At 31.8% G+C, this 26,008-nt stretch overlaps 7 non-coding genes across 7 annotated transcripts; 1 reads left to right on the top strand and 6 right to left on the bottom strand.

The window, feature by feature from the left end:
- Positions 1 to 1,734: 1,734 nt before the first annotated feature.
- TRNAI-AAU (transfer RNA isoleucine (anticodon AAU)) lies at positions 1,735 to 1,808 on the bottom strand. Its single transcript has one exon. It is a non-coding gene; the product is annotated as a tRNA-Ile (tRNA).
- A 1,327-nt stretch (positions 1,809 to 3,135) lies between these two features.
- TRNAI-AAU (transfer RNA isoleucine (anticodon AAU)) lies at positions 3,136 to 3,209 on the bottom strand. The gene has a single exon. It is a non-coding gene; the product is annotated as a tRNA-Ile (tRNA).
- Positions 3,210 to 6,291: 3,082 nt separating this feature from the next.
- On the bottom strand, positions 6,292 to 6,365 carry TRNAI-AAU (transfer RNA isoleucine (anticodon AAU)). The gene has a single exon. It is a non-coding gene; the product is annotated as a tRNA-Ile (tRNA).
- A 1,085-nt stretch (positions 6,366 to 7,450) lies between these two features.
- Positions 7,451 to 7,524, bottom strand: TRNAI-AAU (transfer RNA isoleucine (anticodon AAU)). The gene has a single exon. It is a non-coding gene; the product is annotated as a tRNA-Ile (tRNA).
- A 1,758-nt stretch (positions 7,525 to 9,282) lies between these two features.
- TRNAI-AAU (transfer RNA isoleucine (anticodon AAU)) lies at positions 9,283 to 9,356 on the bottom strand. The gene has a single exon. It is a non-coding gene; the product is annotated as a tRNA-Ile (tRNA).
- Positions 9,357 to 13,891: 4,535 nt separating this feature from the next.
- On the bottom strand, positions 13,892 to 13,983 carry TRNAI-UAU (transfer RNA isoleucine (anticodon UAU)). Its single transcript is given in 2 exon segments — positions 13,892 to 13,927; positions 13,946 to 13,983. It is a non-coding gene; the product is annotated as a tRNA-Ile (tRNA).
- Positions 13,984 to 17,137: 3,154 nt separating this feature from the next.
- Positions 17,138 to 17,229, top strand: TRNAI-UAU (transfer RNA isoleucine (anticodon UAU)). Its single transcript is given in 2 exon segments — positions 17,138 to 17,175; positions 17,194 to 17,229. It is a non-coding gene; the product is annotated as a tRNA-Ile (tRNA).
- The last annotated feature ends 8,779 nt before the right edge of the window (positions 17,230 to 26,008 follow it).

The raw sequence follows: 26,008 nt of genomic DNA, 5'->3' as shown, positions 1-26,008 counted from the left end.
ACATAATGCTCTAACTGAGCTAATGGGCATGTTATCAGTATTTTTTGTTGCCAAAATAGCATCATTAAATTGAGGGTCAAGGTACTGTATGTGATATGTGTATATATTATTAGGGACAGTATTCGTATTTATGTAATTTAGTTTAATAGTTTATTGTATTTGTTTAAATAAATGATGTTGTTTTTAAAGGGTTATTTTACCTTAAATAAGTACTGATATCATTTTTATTTTGCTACAAATTTTTTATTTTTCACGATGGATAAGGCTTTGGACACGTCACTAAGAAAATGTAGAAAGATACAAACGTTTTTATTACACTCCACGCATTCCCAGAGAGAGATAACAGCTACTGCTGGAGTTTCAACCTCTGTCGTTAGAATTTAAATTAAAATTATTAATAACAAGCCTTTTGAGAAAAATCGTATTGATAAATGTGGCAAAAAAATCACCACATCTCGTACCAAAATCTTAAATAGAGCATGTCTCATTTGACTACGATAATAAACGACGAGAGTTTAAAGATTTCGGAGATAACAATGCTGAGATGGTTGGTTGAAAAGAGTCTAATAGGACGGCGGCCTTCCAAAAGACCACGCCTAACCGACAGCATAAAAAAGAAACGACTCCAATGAGCTAGAGCATATCGAAATATAACTGTTGCTGACTGGAGTCAAGTAACGATTTTCTAGTATTAATTCTATTAATTTAAGGTGTACTTTTCCGATGAATCAACCTTCCAAATTTGGATTGACAAAAGTTCTTTAATATCCGGTTACGATAATGGTGTCTTATCTTAGCCAAAAGCATGGGACGCTTACACATTTTAGAAGGGACAATGAAACAAGACCAATACAAGTGAGTAGTAGAAACCCGGTTAATACCGCAGAGCAATGAATGGTTCCCTGACAATGGGAACTACATTTTTTGCATGATTCGGCACCGTGTCACCTAGCAAGAACTGTTACTGCACATTTGGCAGATAAAAAATGACTGTTTTGTATTGACCAAGGAATTCACCGGATATGAATCCAATAAAACATGTGGAAACTCACCAAACGCGTGATATTATATTGGGCGATTGATAAGAATAGAAATTTTGAGACTAATTTTCAATATTTAATTGAATTTTTTTACTTAATTTTTACATATTTTTTATAGTTATAATCATATTTAAAATAAAAAAATCGTCTTGGTTGACACGGCGGTCAAGGCAACAAGACAATTTTCCTATTGTTGCGATAGTCGTAGTTTCGAATCCTACTGGGGCATAGTCGTAATTTATGTTTGTGGTTGTTTACAGTTGTAATTGTCCAAAAGGCAAGAGTGTAAAATCCGCCAGGGAAAATTTTTCCACTCACGCCAGTAATCAGGTTGTGTAAGACAGTATGTCTTCTAGGAAGGTCTCTTAGTTGGCCACTGGCTAGTTAATAAAGTTAATGCTGCGGACCGTGGTTCGGGATCCACGTTAAGTAGCAGGTCCAGTCCAGATAAACCTTAGTTTAAAAGGGGCGTCTAAGATATAAAAGAATTAAATAACGAATATGTCTACCTTTGAAAAATACAGCTAATAAAAAATTGCCTCTATCTTTTACATAAATGTTAACAGGGAGAAAATGCTTCTAAGACATAATAACCAATTTGTAGAGGATTAAGGTTGAAAATAAAATCAAGAAACTTCAATATTCTTATTTTTAAGTGTTTTTTTTAAATATATACATAAACTGAAAAAGATATTGGCCCATGGGGGGATCGAACCCGCGACCTTCGCGTTATTAGCACGACGCTCTAACCAACTGAGCTAATGGGCCTGTTGGAAGTTTTTTTTTAAATAATTACTGAGAATGAAGATATATTTTCATTGTTTTCTTCATAGTGAAACCGCCCGATAAGCCAATACATTTGATAGAGTTTAAGTCCAAGTTGTTTCTGTTTGGCCAGTATGTGATTCTTCCTACTTAGACGTCGATCTAGGTGCATACCAGGATATTTAACATCCTCTGCTTGCGGGAGTTGACAATTTTTTATATAGACTGGTGGACATCTACGGAGTTCTCCTACAGAGCGTAAAAGTTATATGAGTCGATTTTGTTTCGTTGCCTTTTATACGCCATCTTTTCAGCCACATTTGTAATTAATTTAGGTGTGTTTATAGTTGCACTGATGCTATGGCTGGACCTTCATAAGAAGCCTAGACTGCCGTATCATCTGCGTATGTTGCGACAGTGGTTATTTTTGTTGTAGATAGATCGGCTGTGTACAGAAAATATAGTACTGGAGCCAGTACACTACCTTTCAGAACTCCTGAATATATTGCATGTCATTCGGTATGTTCATCACCTTCTCTTACAGCACAATGACGATCTGTAAGGTAAGATGTTTGTAGCTCATAATCCGGATGAGGGAGAAGTTTCTTTAATAAAACCTGAAATCATGTATGTCATACTTTATCAGAGGTCTGAGATATGTCTTGGAATGAAGCTGAACAATATCTATCGGCATTTAAATCCATATTTATTTTGTTAAAAATTTAAGTTCATATTCAATTGTTCCATGCTTATTGTGAAACCCAAATTGGTGTTCTGGAATAATCTTTCTTTTTTCTATTATACTATTAAGCCTCTTAATGTACAGTTTCTGAAAAACTTTTGAAATTATCTGTAATAATCTTATAGGCCGGTAGGAGGTGACACCTTCTGGTGTTTTCACTGGTTTGAGAACAGAATAAAATGAAAACGAAAATATTGTCTCTTATTAAAACGAATTTACAAACTGCAATAGACAATACACTTATAAATCTTAATGACGTGAGTTCATTGCTATTTTGGACAGATTATATAGTTATTCGCCTTGAAAAATTATATTTCCTACTACACAATTATAACAACGATTTTTACTAGCTGTACAATATAAAAGATTTATTCTTACTGCTTTTTTTACTTCTGCGGTTGAACTCCTCTGGGTAAAATTTACACCGACACCAAAATGAAAGTTGTACATTTTCTATATTTCTGTGATATACAAAATACGATAATAATATTCGCTAGAAATATGATTGAAATAAAATATACTAACTAAGTTAAAAGCAAATATTCAAATGGCCGTTTCATAAAACATTTTAGGGATTAAAAAAATTGCTGGCCCATGAGGGGATCGAACCCGCGACCTTCGCGTTATTAGCACGACGCTCTAACCAACTGAGCTAATGGGCCTATTGATAATATTTTTTACTTGTGAAAAGAGATTTGTTATAACGAGGGTTAAAATATAATTAATCGCAGAATCCTCAAAAAAAAATTAGATGTACAAATATCTTTTTTTTTCAAAGGAAATAAATTGAGGGTTTTTAAAACTGAAAATTAACGACATAGAGCTAATTATACAACTACAATAGTTATAGACGCGCCTTTTTATGTAGTGGTAACCCCTGGGGTACTAATCAACCTAATTAACAATAGCATATCCAAGTAATGTATTCTACTTTCATTAGAGAGCATACTAACACTTTTACGTTCAGATCTTGTTTCTTTCGATGGTGTATTTCCTTATCAAGTAATATTGATATCACTTTCAATATTGATATTTTTGGTTTCTACTGTTACTACCTGTGTACATAATTCTGATGAAATTAATCACTGCATTCTCCCTAATACAAACAGTTAGTATTCATCTTCTCCTCATTTATAGTTATGAACAATTACACATATGTCTATGTATATAAATCGTTCACATACTTCCTACAATTACCGTATATTATTTGTATATTCAGGTTTAGTTGTTTCCACTTTCATCACTCTGTCTTGGGAATTGTCAGCATTGAATCATAATCCCACATTCATAAAATTTAATTCAAATGAATAACTAAGCTGTTATTTTCCAAACTAATGTTTGTCCACTGTTTTATGTTTTGTCAATTTCTTTTTCGACGTAACCAAAAGTGTTATTAACCGTTGCAACTCAACAATTCTAAGAAGAACAAGAATAATATATTAGCAATGAATTATTAATACATGTTATGACTACTAATACCTACTCAATTGTTATTCCAACGTTTGCCTTTTTCCATCAACTTTTATTGCCGCAACAACTTTATTATCATCTTGCCATTAGTGACCCAATGTCCCATTCTGAGATATCCGTGTCTCATCTAAATTCACAAGTTGATATATTAGTCTACCTTGATTTTATTATATGCTTTTAAAAATGGCATTCTTTTAAAGACAATGTCTAAAGCTCCATTAGACCTCTTCTTGGTTTATCTTTGCACCATTGAAATCCTATTTTGTCTTAGAATATGCGATGGGAAGTTCTACATGCCTCAAAGACCATATATCATAGATCTAAGCTATCTATGGAATCTTTCCAGACAATTTCCTCTGAAATAATTCTATTAAATTATATTAATATTGAAAGAACTACTCACTGTTTTTATACATCTCATATTTTTGATATCTGATAGACCAAACATCAAGCTGACCTTGATTTATCACCCGCATCGTATGATGACCGTGTCTTTTCCGTGAATCCAAGATTATATTTTTAATTTCTTGAGATATTTTAATGCCCGTGCCTATACTAATATTCAGTGCAGCTACAACGCGTTAAAAAATGTTTGCAATAAAAACCGTTGTAACTTAATAATTAACAGGAAAATTAGTTACCTTTCTAACGAATTTTACTGGCAAGAAGGGACCTTCATTATCTAGTTCCTGTCCGAAGTAACTGATTAGAGGCACAATATGTTCTGTCTGGCTTCGGCATTTTCAATCAGAATAATAAGCTGAAATGAAATTTTTCAAAACACGCAAACTGCTAAAACAATATTTGCCGGTTTATAACCCGTAATTATAATATTTTAGAGAATTTTGCAGACAACCGAGCGACTTCTGCATTCGTTTACATGTTCGAACGTATCAGGCAGCAGTGTATCTCTTTTTAACTGGAATAAAATGAAAAGGAAAATATTGTCTGAATCTAAGACAAATTTACGAGTTGACTATATGTTAGTTGAAGTGTTAACAGAGATATTTGAATCACGTTCAATCCGTGGTATGTAAGATCTATCTGGTTTCTCCAAAAGCAGAAAAAAAACGCGAAAACATGTTTATTTTAACTATAATGAATTAATTGTAATAAAATAATAATTATTAATATTTTTTAATAAAATTATGATAGATGCAAAATATGTGTAGTGTCTGTTTATGGTAAAATATAATTGTAAATATATTTCAAATTTGTTATTATATAGTCACAAATTTAGGATGCAAAAACTTTCTTTACTTTTATAATTAACAATGCCAAGGGGAAAACCGCTTCATGTATGTAACAACTGCGTTCGAGATTCACTGGAAATGAAGCGGACAAGCTTAAAATGCGACGATTTTGTGTACATCAAACACAACAGCGTGTTCTACACAATAACATTTCGCAAATCTGCACAGGCAGTGTTCCTGTTATCCAGGAACAAGCAGCATTCCACTATGATTCGGAAGTAGATTGTGGTGCCGACATCAGTTACAATCGGGAATAGCAAAATAAATTAAAATATACTACTTATTAGGAACGCTTTACCACTACCAATCGCAGATTAATAATTCATATAAATATATTTGACAGGCAATTCTGAGATTCTGATTCAATCAAAAATTTTCAAAATTGCACGAATGATCTTTGACACCCTTAATATCGTCATTAAACCTGACACTTGCACTTGCTGAAGACCATGCGAATAGGTATAATTTGCCGACAAATTATTGTTGTCGGAGGAAAATTAATTGACGTAAGTGATACGAAGTTGAAGGGGTCTAATATACAGGAAAGAAAAGTACAGCTTTCGTTTTTGTGCCAGTTTATGCTAGAGGATTTGACCATTAAGAAAACATTAAATTTCTTCATTTCCATGAGTTTAACAATTTTTCTGAAAAAGTAAATATTAATGAGGATTATCATTATTGTTATCATTCTTATACACTACATTAAAATGCACAAGGATCAGTAAATCAGTAAAATTAATTGCTTATTATCTATAATTTTGTTGGAATGTAAGTATTTGATATTGTTATCTCCAAAATGATTGAATTACTGACCAAGAAAACACCAACTGCGACAAGTTTTACATTTCCTATTTGATTCAAGGAAAATGTTGTAAATGGGCAATATTTAATTATGAAAGAAACTTATTAAAGCTTGCGATCATACTGTCAACAGAGTGAAGCATATTGTTCATCCTAAGAAATAAATATATAAAATAAAATATATATTACAATTAATAACTTACAGGAATTAAAAATATAATGGCCCATGGGGGGATCGAACCCGCGACCTTCGCGTTATTAGCACGACGCTCTAACCAACTGAGCTAATGGGCCTGTCGGTTGCACTTTTCTAAATATATAATGCCGCGTAAGCACAAATATCTCAAAATTTTTATTTCGGATCGACACTCTTTCGAGGTACTTCACACAAACGCGCTAAATTACACTCGTTATGGGTTCCAGAAGAATATCGCGTTTTATCACTTCATTTGAAACATAGTACAGAGCATCGACAATGGCACGCAACACTTTTTTTGGAACGTTGTATGATGAATATATTAGACTTGCCCATAGTTGGATTCCATATGACCAAACAGACTTGAGAATGATAAACGTTGTGCTCACAATCCATCAAAAACTACAAACGTTTTTTCATCAGAATAACAATTTAGTAAACATTTTCAAAATTACACGATTGTCATCTGACACACATAATATCCTCATTAGACCTGACAAAACACTTGGCCCTAAGCATGCGAGGAGCTTTAATTTGCTGACAAATTGTTGTTGTTGTTACTGTCGGAGGAAATTTAATTGGCGTAGGTGATACGAAGTTGAAGGGGTCCAATATTCAAGAAAGAAAAGTATAGCTATCATTTTTGTGTCAGTTTAAGCTAGAGGATTTGACCCTTAAGAACATATTAAATTTTCATTTTCATGGGTTTAACAATTTTTTTGAAAAATTAAATACTAATGAGGATTATCATTAATGTTATCATTCTTATATGCTATATTTAAATACACAAGTATCAATCAGTAAATTTAATTTCTTACTACCTATAATTTTGTTGGAATGTAAGTATTTGATATTGTTATCTCCAAAATGATTGAATTACGGACCAAGAAAACACTGTTTGGGACAAGTTTTACAATTCCTATTTGATTCAAAGAAAATGTTGTAAATTGACAAAATGTAATCAAGGAAGACATTGATTAAAGCTTGCGATCATATTATCATCAAAATGAAGCATCTTGTTCACCCTAAGAAATAAATATATAAAATAAAATAAATATTATATATTATAAATGTTTTGTTGTTAAATATACCGCACAATTACTATTTTGTTCGGCCGAAAAATACATTATGATATATTTATAGTTAAGTGCTTTTTAAAAATTTACAGGAATTAAAAATATATTGGCCCATGAGGGGATCGAACCCGCGACCTTCGCGTTATTAGCACGACGCTCTAACCAACTGAGCTAATGGGCCTATTGGCTAAATTTTTCTCAATATAAGAGTAGCCTCATGAGCACAAATATCTCAACATTTTTATTTGAGATCGATTTTTTTAAATAATTATACTTTACATTAGATATACTGCATTAATGGACAAGCAAAGCGAATACGCGATTAATATATCATGTATGTATAATATATACATGGCGTGTAGAAAATCACTTCTTTAAGAGATCTTAGAGATTAGTCTACGCACTTCACTGTTACTTATACTGTGTACTTTGGAATGCATCGACACTCTTTCGAAGTATTTACAAACGCGTCAAATTACACTCGTTATGGGTTCTAGAGGAATATCGCGTTTTATCACTTCATTTGAAACATAGTACGGAGCATCGACAATGGAACGCAACACTTAATTTTTGAACCGTTGCATGATGAATATATTAGACTTGCTAGCGGCTTCCCATAGTTGGATTCCATATGACCAAACAAGCTTGAGAATGATAAACGTTGTGCTCACAATCCATCAGAGAAGCGAACTATTCTACAAAAACTACAAACGTTTCTTCATCAGAATAACAATTTAATAATAATTTTCAAAATTACGAGATTGCCATCTCACACACATAATATCCTCATTAGACCCGACAAAACACTTGACCCTAAGTGTGCGAGGAGGTTTAATTCGCTGACAATTTTTCTGAAAAATTAATTATTAATAAAGATCATTTTTGTGTCAATTTAAGCTAGAGGATTTGACCCTTAAAAACACATTAAATTTCTTCATTTTCATGGGTTTAACAATTTTTTTTGAAAAATTAAATATTAATGAGGATTATCATTATTTTTATCATTCTTATACACTATATTTAAATACATAAGAATCAATCAGTACATTTTTTTTCTTATTATCTATAATTCTATAATTTATGTAAGTATAATGTATTTATGTATTTATATATGTAAGTAAAGCACTAATTGCGATAAGTTTTACATTTCCTATTTGATTAGAAGAAAATGTTCTAAATAAACTAAATTTAAACATGGCAAGATAATAAGGCCTGCGGTCATATTGTCTTCAAATTGAAGCATATTGTTGATCCTATGAAATAAATATATAAAATATAATAAATATTATATATTACAAATGTTTTTTTATTATATCTCTCGTACAAATACTATTTTGTCCGACCGAAGAATACATTGCAATATTTTTATAGTTAAGTGTTTTTTAAAAAAACGTACAGGAATTAAATATAATGGCCTGTTCAATAAAATTATTAAATATACTAAATACATTAAATATAATAAACAATCATTATTAAAAATTTAATGTTTTAAACCGCCGGTTTGGTTGACTTTGTCAAGGCAACACCATGATCACATAGTGTTGTGATAATCATGGACTCGAATCCTGCTGAGGCATGGTTATGATTGTTTGTAGTTGTGATTGTTTATGAGGCAAGAGTGCAAAATCCGACAAGAAAAATCATTTCAGTCACGTCAGCAACCAACTTTTACCTTTCATATATAATTTAAAGGAAACGTTGCTGGAGGTTAAACTGTAAACACGGCAGGACATTAGGGCCTATCAAAATATTCGTAAAAAAATTAAGTTAAGAATGTTCCTCTTTATAAGAAATAAATTAAAAAATATAACGTTTTTTATCATAATTATAATGTATAAGTTTTGAGTTTATTGGTCTGTCGTACAATTATTCTTGTCGACAATCGAATTTCCATAAGTTTTGGCAGATTTCAAAAAATTAACAATAACTAAAAATGAATTGGCCCATGGGGGGATCGAACCCGCGACCTTCGCGTTATTAGCACGACGCTCTAACCAACTGAGCTAATGGGCCTGTTGGTAATGCCTTTTAAGTGATTGGAACAGCATCCATAATAAGAAAGTTAATCTATAATTATTGAGAATAGAAAGATGGAAAGAAGATTTCAATATTATAAAAACATTTAAGGCTTAATTTTTACATAATTTTTTTCTTCAAAATGGAAATTATACGGCTAAAAGAAATCTTTGGGTGCCTTTCTAAAACAGATTTTAAACAATATCAACTTCAATACGTACATTAAGTAGTACAACCTTAATTTACAAATTGATTAATTAGAACTTTTCAATGGTACTTGCATTCCTAAATTAATATGAAATTAGGCTAACCTAAAACCAGCTCTACGTTACAGAATTTTAATAAGCTTCTTTCATGTTTTAAGGCAAAATATTTAACAACTTGTTAGATCTATTTGATTTCGAGATTATCGTGCAGTTCTTCGTTGGATATGTAGCAATAAGCATTGGAAATTAATCGGAGAACTTTACATTAATAGCTTTGTATTGCCAGTCGATATTATGTCTTATCACAACCCAAGTTCTATTACTAACTGATCAATAAATATCTTTGATACTAGGATAAGTTGGAAGCATCAGGTTTGGATGTTTAGGAATTTCTCTGATTCTACTTGATGACACATCCCCTAGTGATGTCTAGTTTATGTCTATTCACCGTATCGCAAAATTGACATAGATAGATTTGGAGGTATCGAGCGGTAATTTCCTGTTTCTAAGCCATTTATGGTGCCACTTGTTCTTTATCTATAGCCCTCTATAGATATGTCTTCTACCATAATGACTGCGTCATTGACCAATGTTTCAAGAATCCTTTATTTTGTTGTTCGGTTATCGGAAATGTAAAGTAAAGGACAGGAGTAGCCTCAAGATACTATCATTCGGAATTTCGCTCGAAATAGGTTTAAATTTTGAGAATGTCCCTTCATACTTTCGTATGACTTTCGTCTACATATTCTTTCTAAAAGATATGCGTACAATTCTTTAATAATATGGTTTAGTCCCAAATGACATACCCGATCAAGCTTCTGTACTCCAAACGTCTTTTTAATAACCGCTGTTACTCTATGCACTCGATCGAATGTTGAGTGGCGATTTGTGCAAACATCGAGTCTGAAAAACTGGTATATTTATAAATGTTTTAACACGTTTTAATAATTAAAGTTTAATAAGTTACACCGTGCAAACAACGAACAGTCCATCGTGTAACAGCCATAGTGGAACAGCCACTTTTATTAAAAACATTATCAAACATTATACCCTGTAGGAATTTTGCAAAGAAAAAATAGAGGCAACATCAATAAAGCTTACAGAGAGCTGGGCCATGACGCAAATATCTGCAGTTTACTGCCCCCCTAGACCCACAATATTTGAAAGAGATTTTAAAATCTTGTTTGCTAAAATGGGTCCCAGATTTCACTGTGCTGACAATTGAAACTGCAAGCATTAATCCAAGAGGAAGGTAACTAGTACGAGTAATAAAAAAATGAAGATTGAATGACATTACAATAACGCATCAAATTACTTCCCAGTTGACGGAAAAAATATTCCTGATGTACTGAGTGTTTTTATTATTAAAAATAATGACAGGAACTTTAAAAAAAATGGAAAATGAAATAATATATTTAGTAATATTATCATCCATAAAGTCGCCAACAAAGCAACGACTAAAAGCAAAGGAAACCTCCGGAAACAGAATATATACTATACCAAATCAAAATCCACTGGTAACCCAAAAAACAAAACCTTGGTAAATAAATATTCGAATGAATTTAAGAACCTCATAGAAATGTTAACAAACAACCAATAATTGGTAAACTAATATCAAAAATAATTTTCTAATTTTCTATAACCTAAATAACATAAACCCCAGTCACCAACCACCACCGCGCCGTCAGTAGATGTCTGGAAAATGCTGCTCTGCTGCCTTTATTGACCTCTATGAAGCCTTTGACAAAGTCTGGCATGATGGATGGGCATATAAACTAATAAGACACTTCAAAATATATATATATATATATATATATATATATATATATATATATATATTAGTGGTTCATTATTAAGTGTAATTATGAATATTCTATCTTGCATTAAATATGTCATAACTCGGATGACAAGAATAGGCACTGGTACCAGTGTTTTACCTGATTTACATTGCGGACCTTCCGATACTGCCGTCTTCTCAGTGCATTCTGATCCAAAAATTGCATCCTCCTAACACCAATACCATCTAAAAAAAATTGAGAAATGGTTTACCAATGGAGAATAAAATCAAGTGTAAAAAGTAAATACACTCATGTTACTTACACTATATGAGAAGAGAAAACTGCCGTCCGTAAAATTCTATAACAAAAACATCCCACAAGAAGAACACCCAAAATAGTCGGGCCTTTACTTGGATCGTAGGTTATTTTGGTAGAAGAATGTAAGACAAAGCGTAAACAAATCGACACGAGCGACTCCGTAGTGTGAACTGGTGAACAGATCGCCAGTACCATTTATTTTTTACAAATCCATCATCAAGCCAATCTGGACATACGTCATTCAACAATGGAGCACAGTGAGAATCACCATTATTGAGAAATTTGAAATGTTTCAGAACAAAGTTTTAAAAAACATGGTCAATATTCCTTAAAGCATAAGCCACAGTCTGGATATGCATCTGGCTCTCGGCGTACGAATAGTAAGATAGGAAATAAGTCAGTATCACATAAACTAGCGTATTGTAAAACGTCGGGCAAAAGTCCCGCTACCATTTTGATTGCCTATAACTTTGCTCTAAGAAAAAATAAGTAAGTTTGGTTTAAATAAAAAGTTTATTTATCGAACCTTATCGAAGGCTTGTGCTACATCTAAGAATATTGCCTTTAAGATGTTGAATCGTTTGGGGCTTATACACATAAACTTTTGATTTTATGAAACCCCATAGGAACAAGTCTGGTGCTATTAAATCCGGAGTTCCGGCTAGCCAAGCAAAATCGTCACTTCGTGAAATTAGTGTTCGTGGAAAAACGTCATTGAATAATTGAACTGTTGAACATTCTGTGGCCCCATCTTGCTGAAACCACATGTCCTTTAGTCCTTGCTCTTCCATTTCAGGCACAAGAAAATTTCGAATCATGTCTTGGTACCATTTAGCGCAACTGCAACACCTTGGTCATTATCAAAAAAATAGGAACCAATGATGTTTCCAGCATGAATACCACACCATAAAGTTGTTTTTATTGGATGCAATGATGTTTCATGAATTAATTGAGGATTCTGTGTTCCTCTAAACTGATTAAACTATACTCTTTATTGACGTGGCCATTGAGAAGAAAAAATCTCTCATTATCAATTTAGATGAAAAATTTTCAATTTCACCAGACAGCCTTAGGATTGCATTACTGTACTCAACTCGTTGATCAGGATCTCTCGGTAGTAATTTTTGACTAATTTAATTTTGTACGGGAACATTTTCAAATCAGTTTTCAAAATTCGCCTTAAACTGCATGCAGAAATGTATAATTAGGAACCATGTCTCCTAACTAATGTTTTTGGAGACTCTGCAATACTATCACGCACCAGAGCCACATTTTCGGTGTTACAAGACGTCCGTTATCTTCCAGAACGAGATATGTCTGCTGTCGTATCGTACTGTCGAAAATTCGCATGTAAAGGATAAATTGTGGTTTTGTGAAGCACTGGACGAGTAAGATATTTTTGATGCAATTTCCGCTGAGTAGCAATAATTATTTTCGCTAAAAATTGTCACTATTTCCATAATAAAATTTGGACATCTACACAACACAATGGTTAAAGCGAGCTAAACGTCATATAACCAAAATGGCGCGCAATCAAAATGGTAGCGAGTCCTTTGCCCCACCTGTTATGTTGCGTTTAGTAATCGAGCTGGCGTTGGAGTTAAATAGGAAGACAACTGCACGTGAGGCTCCAGAGAAGCGATATCATCAGTCCCAACAACAGGTTTATGTAGAGGGATGGAACCTGCCTCCACAGAGTGAAACTATCATTAAATAAATATGATAAACAAACATTTTGAAATATGAACAACACAGTATCGTTCTGACGCAGATTATCATGGCGCAAAACAAAGAAGGAAAACATCTAAACTTGTTTCAATGAGTATACTTGTTGGTAAGATGTTGATTCTTTTGTTTTTTTTTTCAGAATCTCCGCCAGTTTCAATAATGGAAAGAGGTTAGATGTTGATCTCCACAATCTGTCTGTTAATGAGGAAAGTTGGATAATTGAATTAAAGGTAAAGAAAGTATGTCTGTCATTGAAATTTTTTTGCTCGTTCTTGGAGGGTTCTCGTTATTGTATTGAAATATATAAAATATTATAAAATTATTGCTAAATATTGGACAGTCTTCACGTTTTAATAGACATTAAATCTGAATGATTCTATAACAAGCAGTACACAATTTAATTATTTCCTATAAAAAAATTCTAACTTTATTTTATTCTAATTAAATAAGTGTATTTATTCGATTGTTCACTAAACGATATTTCTTGGGCGTAAAAAAAATCTTCCCCAGGTGAGGCTCGAACTCACAACCCCGGCATCGCTCACGACTACTGTCTTATAAGTACCGTGCGCTAACCAATTGCGCCACTGGGGACTGAAGAAAAATCTGGGAAAGTGATATGGCGAGATCTATTTATAATAACTATATAGTGGCGCATAAGACATATTTTCCAAAATCTATATCAAATATATTTCTACAGATATTATCTAACGTTAAACATAGCAATTGTTTTAAAAATGTTAAAATATCGAGTTTATAGCAAAATAATATATTTAAAATGTTTATGAGTTTATTTTTGGAATAGCTTGTAAAAAAAATTGCCAATAGTATTTTACATGTCCATTGAATATAATATTAATATAATATATTTTATATATGAATTTAAAATTATTTTACTTTTATTATGATATATGTAAATATAAACACCAAAACGAACACTAACAGCAGTTATTATAATTATAAAATAATTATTACAGTTAAAAGTTACAAATTGCAGCTGAAATTAACAGTAGTAGTGATCGCCCTGTAGTCGAAATTCGACCACAATTTATAAATAAAAATAAAAATATTATGTACTAAAACTTGTTTTCACAGTAATTTCAATATAAGATCAGAAATATATTTATCAGATATATTAATTAAAACAATTAAAATAATAAATGTCTGTATATTAGAACATATTAAAATATATGCAAATTATCTCAAGAGCTAACACTCACTAACCCTTTTTAAAGGGCATTTAATTAAATCTAATTTCCATTAAGTTTTAATACTCAATAAATATCATAAGTAGGATAATTTTCAAAACTGCAAAGCATCTAATATAAGTACACATGATCTTACTTTACTTTACTTTTATGTTATAAATATAAGTATGGAATAATAAATGAAGTAATACATATTTGTAAATTAAAATAGAGAATATATGAATATAAAAATTTTGATATTGATATTTAACTTTAACATGTATATAAAACTATAATAAAACACAATTTGAAATGAATATTAAAGGAATCTATTTTAAATCATTAAGTTAACTATTGATTTTCGAAAACTTAGGTCTATAAAGAAAATAATCAAAACAATTGACACAAAGTTCAAAGAATAAGATGTCATATAGTCACATATCTTTAAATTATTTACTAAGGAACTCTTAATAATTCATATTTTCTTCTATTTGTCCTATGTGTTTCACATATGCAAATTATTTAGTTATAGAGCACATATACTCCTTTTATCCATATTTCTCACCTAAAATATATCACAAAAACAATAAATACATCAGACCAAGCTGATAATTTATTTATCTAAATTTTTAAATAAAACTGCATCATTCCTTGTTCATATATTCCACTCTTCGACCTCACCCTTGCAGATAACTCATTTAATTTGTCTTCTGTGGCTTTCGTTTATTTACTGCTTTCTTCTTTGTCCTATGGCTCACGTGAAAACTAACAATTCACCAATAAATGAGGAATTATAATTCTATCAAACTATTTTATAACTGTTAATATTCTTTGCAACATTCATTTTAACTCTTGATGCACAAATTAATGTAATTATTACAAATGAATGTATATTCGGGTAGTGTTTTGTTGACAAACACATTTTCTAATTTTACTAAAATGAATCAGACGTTAATACAACTAAAAATTACATAAAAATCTTAATAAGCTTTAGTATTACCTCTAGTACAATGATATACCATGTCAATTATTCTCAGTCATTAAGCAAGAACAATTTTTCCTAGCTGTTTTCTGTCCACCTGACATCGAATTAAATCAAAAAATGAGTTAAAAAAAAGACCAGAATGTTTAGAGTCAAACAAGAAGAAGCTTACTCTACAATAAAAGAAGCTAACGCTGGTGCGCCACAAGGAAGTGTACTGGGACCAATGCTTTATCTACTCAACACTTGTGATATACTCCAAATGGAGAATATTATGATGGCTACATTTTCTGGTGATACTGTCGGAGACAACAGTGAAGAAGCCTCACGAAAATTACAACAGGCAAGTGACAATATAAATAATTGGACACAAGTTTGGTACAGAAAAATCTTAATAACCTTTAGCATTATCTCTAGTTGAATGATATACTATGTCTTCAAAACAACATCAGTTACTAATAAGCTAGTACAATTTTTCTTAGCTGTTTTCTGTTCGCCAGACATCGAATTAAATCAAAAGATGAGTTCAAAACAAATGAGCACCAAAAATGTTGTTATTTTATGTTGGTATGAAATTTCGAGTTTTTCTGTTACAGATGTATATACCTTCCGATAAAATGGGCACATTAATTTATTCTCTCTGTGTAACCATACTAATACCATTCCTTAAAATTAAGTAACTTCGTTTAATAATGTTTCAAACACACTTAATTTCCGTTCTAATATCGGTTCAAATGTAAAACTAAAAGAATTGTCCTCCCATAAACATTGACGCATCCGTGGTTGATGTACGCACAATAGAAACGACGAATAATCTACCATATAAGGGTTGAAGTTACTAAACTTGAAACATAAAATAAGGTTATCAAATCACAGCAAAGTAGAAGCAATATAGCTGCTGGACAACATGCAGGAAATCAAAAGATTGAGCGTATCAAACCACACGAATTTATATAGTGTAAAGTATTACTTTTAACTTTAGCTTCATTTTATTCTAAGTTAAGAAATACATTTTGATGTATTTTTGCCGGACTGGCCTTACGTGTGTATTGATACATTTACTACAGAACATTAGTAATAAATTAATTTATAAACTAAGATTGTACTAAGCATATCTAATGAAAGATGTAATTAATAAAAGAGATACCTTCAAATAATTCATACAAAATGGCTATATGCGCTGAAACCACATATAGAAACTTTTTGTGGATGCATTGGCATCTGGTGAAGGTAGGTTAGCGTGTAGGAAGGAAGAAAGGAAGGCATCATGTAGGTTAGCGTTATACCACTTACAGCAATTGTACTTGTTAATACAATCATGTACTGAAAAATGCATTGAGTCTTAACCAACACTAATCAAGTTTTAAGTGAGCATATTCGCGCAATCACGTAATTTACTACAGCTCAAACAGAAATTGAAAAACGTATACATACAAATGTTAATAGGCTTAGATTTTGCACTACAGATCTTGTTTATGTTTTAGATATTCGCTAATTACTATAGAGCAGATATACTCAATTATATATTACTAGTATATTAGAAAAATCTCACCAGATTATTTTATAGACTCCTTATCAGTCCCCAGTGGCGCAATTGGTTAGCGCACGGTACTTATAAGACAGTAGTCGTGAGCGATGCCGGGGTTGTGAGTTCGAGCCTCACCTGGGGAAGGATATTTTTAACATTTGAAAAATTCTATCGTTCTAAAAATTTTAAAAACCACCATTTCATTATCAAGTAAGCACTATTGTTAAACCGATGATGTCACGAATATTAATTTTTAAGCATTAAGGGGGAAAATAGGTGTAAAACAGCTTATTTAGTGTCATCTTTATGAAATTCTTTAGCCACTAGAGGATAAGTTTATCTTATTTCTATTTTAAGAACATACTGAACATATGTAACATATTATATTGGGTTAGTTATTATATAGGGATTATAGCGACCCTCCAACTTTTCGATAGAATTTTTCCTTTTTTTCAAAATAGCCCTCAGTTACGGCGATTACCTCTTCATTCGACGAAAATTTCTTCCCAGCGAGCATTCTTTTGAAATCAGAGAACAGGAAATAGTCGCTGGGAACCAGATCTGGAGAATACAGTGGATGAGGAAGCAATTCGAAGCCCAATTCATGGATTTTTGCCATCGATTTCACTGATTTGTGTCACGGTACATTATCTTGGTGAAGCAGCATTCTTTTTCTTCAATATTGTCGCTATTGATGGTCCTTCGTTTTCAAGGTAGTCAATGAAAATTATTCCATGCGCATCCCAAAATACAGATGCCATAACCTTGCCCGCTGACTGTTATACAAAAAGTTTTCCCACGCTTTGGAGCGGGTTCATCATGTGCAGTCAACTCGGATGACTGTCGATTTGGACTTCGGAGTGAAATGATGCAGCCATGTTTCATACATTGTCACACATCGCCGCAAAAACTCGGGTTTATTACGCTTGATCATCTGCACGACACGCTCTTTGCACAGAGCTTTCTTATACATACAAAAATTCGTTAATGATATGATGTAGGTGCACGTTCAGTTGATATCTTTAGAGTGTCTGCTATTTCATTGAATTTCAATTTACGGTCATTAAAAATCATTTTGTAGATTTTTTAAATATTTTCGTCGGTAAAAACCTCTTTTGGGCGTCTACTGCGTTCACTGTCTTCGGTGCTCATTTCACCACGTCTAAATTTAGCATACCAATCCTTGATGGTTGATTTTCCTGTGGCAGTGTCCGGAAACTCGGCATCAATACAAATTTTTGCTTCAACTGTAGTTTTCCCTTCAAAAAACAATATATTATCACCACGCAATATTCCTTTTTATTAATTTTTTCCACAATAACAAAAGTTACTTCACCCAAAATGCTATAATTCACAAACAAATAATCCGACGGCTGTCAAATTTATACACACATCGTTTAAAGGTTAGGGATAACTAAAAACCATATGGATTTAATTCTAATTCTAATGTCAGGCCAAGGACTTTTCAATTAACCTATTACATTTACATACAATAAAAAAATAATAAAAATGAAAAATTTTACTAGTTTTTGATTCACAGATAAACTATTTATTTGAATATAAAGAAGATATGTGTAAAATTTCATAACGATTGGTTAAAAACTCTAAGGGCTATAATCTACAGATTTCGAAAAACATATTTTCCAGAACAACGCATTTGAAAGTTGAAAGCAGTAGAGGTAGGTTTACGCCAGTAATTAATTAATTGAAACAACTTACTAATTAATCCGCTATCTCAGCACCATATTGCAATCCTTCTTCAACTTCATATGTGTCATTTTTTGGCTTGCTGCTGTCCTTTTTCAGCTTTTCGAGCATCCTTACTATTCAATGAGCTGATGTTGTCAGATTATGCATTGATTCTCAACTTATTGGGCATAATTAAAGCTTTTGTTACCAACGGTACCATTAAACTAGTCGAGGATGGTCAAAATACTAGAAATTCCTTGATTAATTAGGTACGCAGCGAAATATGGGGAGACCTCAACATTTTTAAGCCAAAATACAAATCTTTTGAAGCCAATAATCTACGACAATAATCGGGAATTGAACGATGCCCTTATAGTAAACATAGCCCACAACATGGCTAAAATTGAGGAATACGACAGACCACTATAGACACCTATACAAGAAGAAACACGAGACGGAGGCATCGGAGACATATGAAACAATCTATCGATGAGACGTCTGTACTCTGCTGCTGTTGTCGGTAAATAGAGACATCCAGAATGCAGGATATATTCTCAAGTCAGTATTTCAGTCAACGCAACTTTTTTTACCGAGTTAATAGTAGAATAACAATAGCTGATTGGCGATTAAAATATTATTAAGCAATACGCGGCATTGTACTTCATATTGTTAAAAATACAAACAATCTGGATAATCATGAAAGAACGATCAGAACGTTATTAAAAAAAGTTTGAAAAGCAACCTCCAAAAGCAAGTAAAAAAAATTTCAACTATTAGAATAGTTGCGTGGAATTTAAATGTTCTAGAATAGAAATATTGAAGACTTGAACAAGAAAATAGACCTATACCAAATTTCTGAAAAAAATTTCCTACGAAAAGTTATCTGAAATACAAGTTAAAAAGTTGTACTGCATCAAACACCCAAACATTTCATCTAGAGGTGAATCAGTCTTAAAGATATAGAATAATATTAAACATTATGAAGATATGATATAGACCAACGGCCATAGTTAGTCACGCCTTATAAATTTATATTTAGCGTATAGCGTACCCTTTTTGAGACATTTTTACCACCGCTGGGACACCCCGAATCTTAGTTATTTCTTTGAAAATATTTTCCAGGGTTGATGCGTTTGTGCTAGAAGTATTTTCAAATTCATTCATGGGTAAGGGGTAAGGCTCTTGCAAAATAAAATATACTCTCAAGGTGGGATTGTATACCCATCACGTTACGTTGTAGCCAAAGAGCATCGTATGAAACGTTCACCTTCAAAAGGTCGAGTTAGAAAGACCCAAGTCAAATCCATCGCCTTGATTCACTTCATTGTAAATAGTTGAATTAATAAATCAGTAGTGAATACAGTAAGTGCTTTATAGTTTATTTTATAATAGATTAGCGTCAGTCTGTGAATCGCTGGTGCTAATAATACAAACAAAAGACAATTTACACTAAGGAGCTATGAAATAGGTTGAGCTGGATCAAGAATTAGAGAACAAAATTATTATACAAAAATGACAGATACAAACAACACCTGTAAAGATCCGTATAAAATCTAAGGAAGACATCAGAGGGAATATGCATACATTCTGAGGCCAAAGATTTGTAAACATTGTAAAGAACTATACGATGCTATAAAACAAGTTCAATATATATGTCAATCTGCTAGCAACCAGCGTGTTGGCCAACAAGTAGCAACAAAATACAGTATATACTTCCTTATACTGTATAGCATTATGAACCAATTATATTATTGAAGTCTTGTAGCTGCCGTGAGGCTTTAATCAAATTTGCACACCCATACAACGCTATATTGTGTACCCTCAAAGGGCCAAATTATATATACATACATAGATATATATATATATATATATATATATATATATTTGGAGAAAACGGAAACACCAAGAGACGGAAGAAGAATTTGGAATGGTCTCAATTTTAAGTAAGTACCCTACGAAAGTCAGAGTAATTTTAGATCGGAAGATAAGTCCTTCTGTTTTGTATTTCAAATGATATTAACACGGAAAGTGAGTGAGATAAAAAATTATTATATTAATTATAATTTTATTTGCTTTTAAGCAGCGTTGTTTAAGGTATTGTATTACTTGTGGTGGTTCTCATATTGTTGGATCAATTAAAGAATTATGGTAGTTATGATTTAACGATTAAGAAATGATGATTTATATGAACATATTTAGTGACGACAAATTAATATGTCTGCTTTATAGGAAGATATATTCAGTTGTGAAAAAAAACAGGAGAGATGTGAAAATTTTATCCTAATATAGATTATCAAAATTCCAGAATAACAAGAATCATCCGTGTTTAGTTTACAATGTATTTAGATTTTCGCAAGCAGTTTTTCAGATTCAACTAATCAAGTCAGAACAGCGAAAAAAAATTGTTCTTGTTTAAGAAGTGGTAGTAATTGACATGTTTCTGAAGACATAGCATATCATTGTAGTAGAGACAATTGTAAAATGTATTCAGATTTTTCTGAAAATGTTATTGGTATTAACTTCTAACCAAATCCGTAACCAAATATTACAGGTAATAAATAAATTTATTTGGGAATGAACAGTTAAAATAAATTTTTAAACTTCTCATTTGTTGGCGAGACTTTAGTTCTCATTTGGGCAACAAGGTAGAGTAAAAAAGAAATCTCCTGCTGCGGACGCAAGCCATAGAAGACAAATTATTGAAAAGACAAGCTATCTGTAATGGTGAGAATCCGGAATATTACATAAAATGATTAAAAAAATGATTTACTGACAGTAAGAAATATGACAGAAGTTATTCGAACTAGTGTAATTTAGTTAGACGATATACGGAAGTAGTGCCAAGTTAGAAACACTAGTGTTGAGTTGAATACATCCATCAAACGCTGTTTAAGTTTGAGTTTGAAGCATCAGCCCTAGAGTTAAATAATATTATAATTATTACATATATATTATGACCAAAAAACTTGTCATAATATACAATGTGGGGTAAAAGTCCCGCTACCATTGACGCAATTTCCACTGAGTGGCAATAATAGAACGATTATTTTCAATAAATATTGTCACTATTTCTGCTCGTTCTTGTGGCGTATATTTATCCATAATAAAATTTGGACGCCTACTACTACTTTCACTACTTACGATCATTAAAAATTGTAAATTTTTTTATTGGTATTATTTAAATAATGTTTCTATTTATGCTTATATATCTCACTATAAAAAAACAAATAATTGTAATAAATTTTTCTCTTTAACATTTTATTGTTAAAATTTAATATCTCTATAATATTATCTTATTATCCTCCAGAGGTCCCAGAATAAAGTGTTGCGAGTCATCGTCGATGCCCCATATTACGTGTCCAACGGACTGATTCAGCGCGATAACCCATTAGAACCCATAACGAGTGTGATTCGGAGTGTTAGTGAGAAGTACTCTGAAACACTATTAGTGCATCCCAATGCACTCGCCAAACAGTTAAATATGCGCGATAACAATGAAGTGCGTAGGTTCAAACACACTACCATACGAACTGATTAATAGACACATAGAGTGAGACTTAATAATCTCTAGAATAAGCTAGAATAGTTTTTAGGATAAGCTAGGATAGACTTTAAAATAAGTTACTATCTAGAACAAGATTTAGATTATGTACAGCAGAACACTTACTGAAGTGATCTACATGTCAGGATGGTTATTTTATATAACGGAAATCATATAGTAATACTTATTGCCCACGGGCAGATTGTTGCCGTTCCAGGAGATTAATAAAAAAAAATTATATCTTTCAAGTTAAGTAATATTGTTTTAAAATATTCGTAAATACGGATAGTTAATTAATTTTCACTAATTTTAGGTGTCAGATATTTTTTTCAATATTATTATTTATGGTATACGTTCCAGAATCATCAGTAATTTATTTACAATGGTAAACACACAAAGTTTCACAAATTTAATCGGAATGTAATTAAGGCTTCGTAATCTATTTACCTTCGGTGAATCGCCAAACATTAATTTGAAACTTTTTTAATCAACAGGCATTAATTACCAATGAAACACACAAACGCGACGTAATATTTATTAAAACATATTTTTGTACTTCCGAATACACGTGTAGTCTACTTGTGTTAAAAAAACACTAAAATAAGTTTTAAAAAACTTTTTTATAATTGTTTAAGTTCTTGTTTAAGGAAACTTGTTTTTTCTATATAATTTCAACAAATTTAACACAATTGTTCTTATATCACGTTAATCTCTAATCACGTTACCGTAGAAATTCTCCGAAAATATTCTATCTTTCTTTAACCGTAAAAACTTTTATATCTTCAAACTTTTGAAGCTGTCCAGGTGCGGCTGGTCACTAAGATCCATATCGCTATTTCTAAAACGTAATTATAAAAAATACACTTATAAATGACAACAACATGATACGTGCGACTGTTTCTCTAGTATGAGATATTAGTTGATTGAAAAGTACAGTACCTTTTACCATAAATTATTTATTTTCCAACAACAATATGATTAGAATTATTAGAGTCTCGATATATTATTTTTAATTATTATTATTATTTTATTATTTTTATAATATTATTTTTCTTATTATTATATTTAATATTTTATTGCAAGCTACGTCATTGTATTAACGGAAGCTGCATCATTTTGTTAGTAGTTGACAGCCAGTGACAACAGACAACAAACTTGAAAAAATATTTTTTATTAAAAAAACATCGCTGAAACGAAGGAATGACATCGCAATTTATAAATTCGTTTTAGGATCAGACAATATTTTTTTTCTCATTTTATTCTAGTTAAAGAGATGCCATGCTATCTGATATGTTCGAACATGTAACCGAATCAGCCTACAAAAGGCGTCCGATCATCAAACGTCTACAAAATTTTTTAAAATATCAATTATAATTACTACCGGTTATAAACCGTCAAATGTTGTTTTAACGCTTTACTTGTTTTAATAAATTTCAAATCGCTGCTTATGATTATTCTAATTGAAATGCGAAATTGCGTCGTACATGGACGAGACCATGCAGGCCTCTTCTTGCCGGTAAAATGCCTTAGAGTGGTAAGCATTGATATTGTTAAATATTAAGTTGCTGCGGTTTTTATTGAAAATATTTTTAGAGTGTTGCAGCTGCGCTGACTATTAATATGGGCACAGTCACTAAAATATCTCAAGAAATGAAAAACGATATAATATTGGATTCAACGAAAAGAAACCGTCCTCATACGAGGTGGGTGACGAGTAAAGACCAACTTGATGTTACCTCCTTATTCCAGATCAAATATGAGAAATGTATACAACAGTGAGTAGTTTTTACAACATAATTTACAACAATTGTTTGAGAGGAAACTGTTAGTCTGGAAAGCATCCGTAGAAAATGTATAGATATACAGCTCTTTGATGTACTGTTGTTGTTCATATACTGTTGGTTAATATAGGATTTAAATGGTGTAAAGATAATGCACAAAGAGGTATTATGGAACTTCCAGATAAAACCAAAGAAAACGTATTATTTCAATTTGTGTATTTAGATGACACACGGATATTCCAGAATGGGACATTGGATTACTCATGGCAAGATAATAATAAAAATAGTGTAAAGACAACAAAAGTTGATGGAAATTAGAAACAATAATTGATTAGGATTTATTAGTCATATCATTTATTAATAATTCATTGCAGATATATTGTTCTTCATACTGGAAACAAGAATGGTTTTACCCCTAGCGCAGATTTAGTGTTTTCCTCTAAATCCAAGGGTGAAATAAACCATAACATGTATTTGCTGTGGTTTGAAAATCAGCTCTTAAAGATCTTGGAGGAACCATCAGTTATTTTTATGGACAATGCACCATACCGTAGTACACTGGTGGAAAAAATCCCAACAAGGGAATTGACAACTGCTACACTCAAGGACTGGCTTTCACATTTTATATTAATACTATGTAAATATAAGTGAAATGTTTAATTGCGTTTTATATAATTTACTTGTTTATGAATAGGCCTGAAATAGATACATGGTAGATCAGGTGGCCCAATAATATAGCCCCAGAGTATCACGTGATCCTCCCTATCACTGCATATTCAATTCAATGAAATTGATATGGAATGCGGCAAAGAATTATTACAATAGACATGCAGATCGAGAAGGATATACAAGCAAGAACTATTAGGATATGCAAAAAAAGAACTGTTTACAATTACACCTTCGGTTGGTATTAAACACGATCAGACACACTGAAGAAGAAATTTACAAATGGTGGAATCGTGAAAAAATGTTAGATATACTGGAAACTAGCAGCTTAGTTATTCACTTAAATAGCGATTCCGAACGTGACAGTTTGAATGAAACTTTCTGGACATGACACTATTAATCAACGCTGACAATTACCAAGACAGGGTAATGAGAGTGGATACAACTAGATACAACTATGATTAATAGAGGACAACTATAGAAAATTATATTGTAGAGTGTGAAAGATTATGTGCATAGATGTGTGTGTAATTGTTTGGAATATACATGAGGATTTGGTTAGAATGAATGAGAAGAGAAAATTACTTGACAAAGAAACACATCAACAAATAAAACAAGAACTAAACATAAAAATGTAAATATGCTCTCTAATGAAAGTAAAACACATTATTTGGATATACAATTATTATTTAGGTCGATTAGGCCTCCAGGGGATAAGGCTACCAAAAAACGCGCTTAAAACTCAAATAAGGTATAACTCTAAAAGAGCTAAATGTGTATACAATGAAACACAATTCTTACCTACAAACCATTGTGACTGTATCATTAACTGTAGTTTATGTCCTTCGATAATATATGCATTAGATGAACTATAATGTTAATATAAATTTTATTTGATAACAGTATTTTTGTTTCATTATATTATTATTGGTGACTTAACTAATCTATACTAGACTGATCTATACTGAAAAATTACACACCTCTAGGCACACAAATCTTTCACATTCTACAATACGATTTTCTACGGATATCTTATATTAATTTTATACCCATCTTGTCTTAATTGTTACCGCTCTTATCACTGTTCAAGTCCCTAACCAAATAACAATCGTAGCAGTAGCAGCCAAACCTGGCACAAAACCTAGAGGCTGACCTAGTAAATTACAAATATTTATGTTACGTTTAGTGGTAAAACCATTTTAAATTTTAATTTTGAAACATCAGATAAAATATTCGTCGATTTCA

This window comes from Rhynchophorus ferrugineus, unplaced genomic scaffold (genome assembly GCF_030347505.1).
Source record: "Rhynchophorus ferrugineus isolate W39M unplaced genomic scaffold, kcgeb_rfMv2 rfM7, whole genome shotgun sequence".
Taxonomy (NCBI): domain Eukaryota; kingdom Metazoa; phylum Arthropoda; class Insecta; order Coleoptera; family Curculionidae; genus Rhynchophorus; species Rhynchophorus ferrugineus.
The sequence above is the reverse complement of the archived record's forward strand: the minus strand, read 5'-3'. Positions and strand labels throughout refer to the sequence as shown.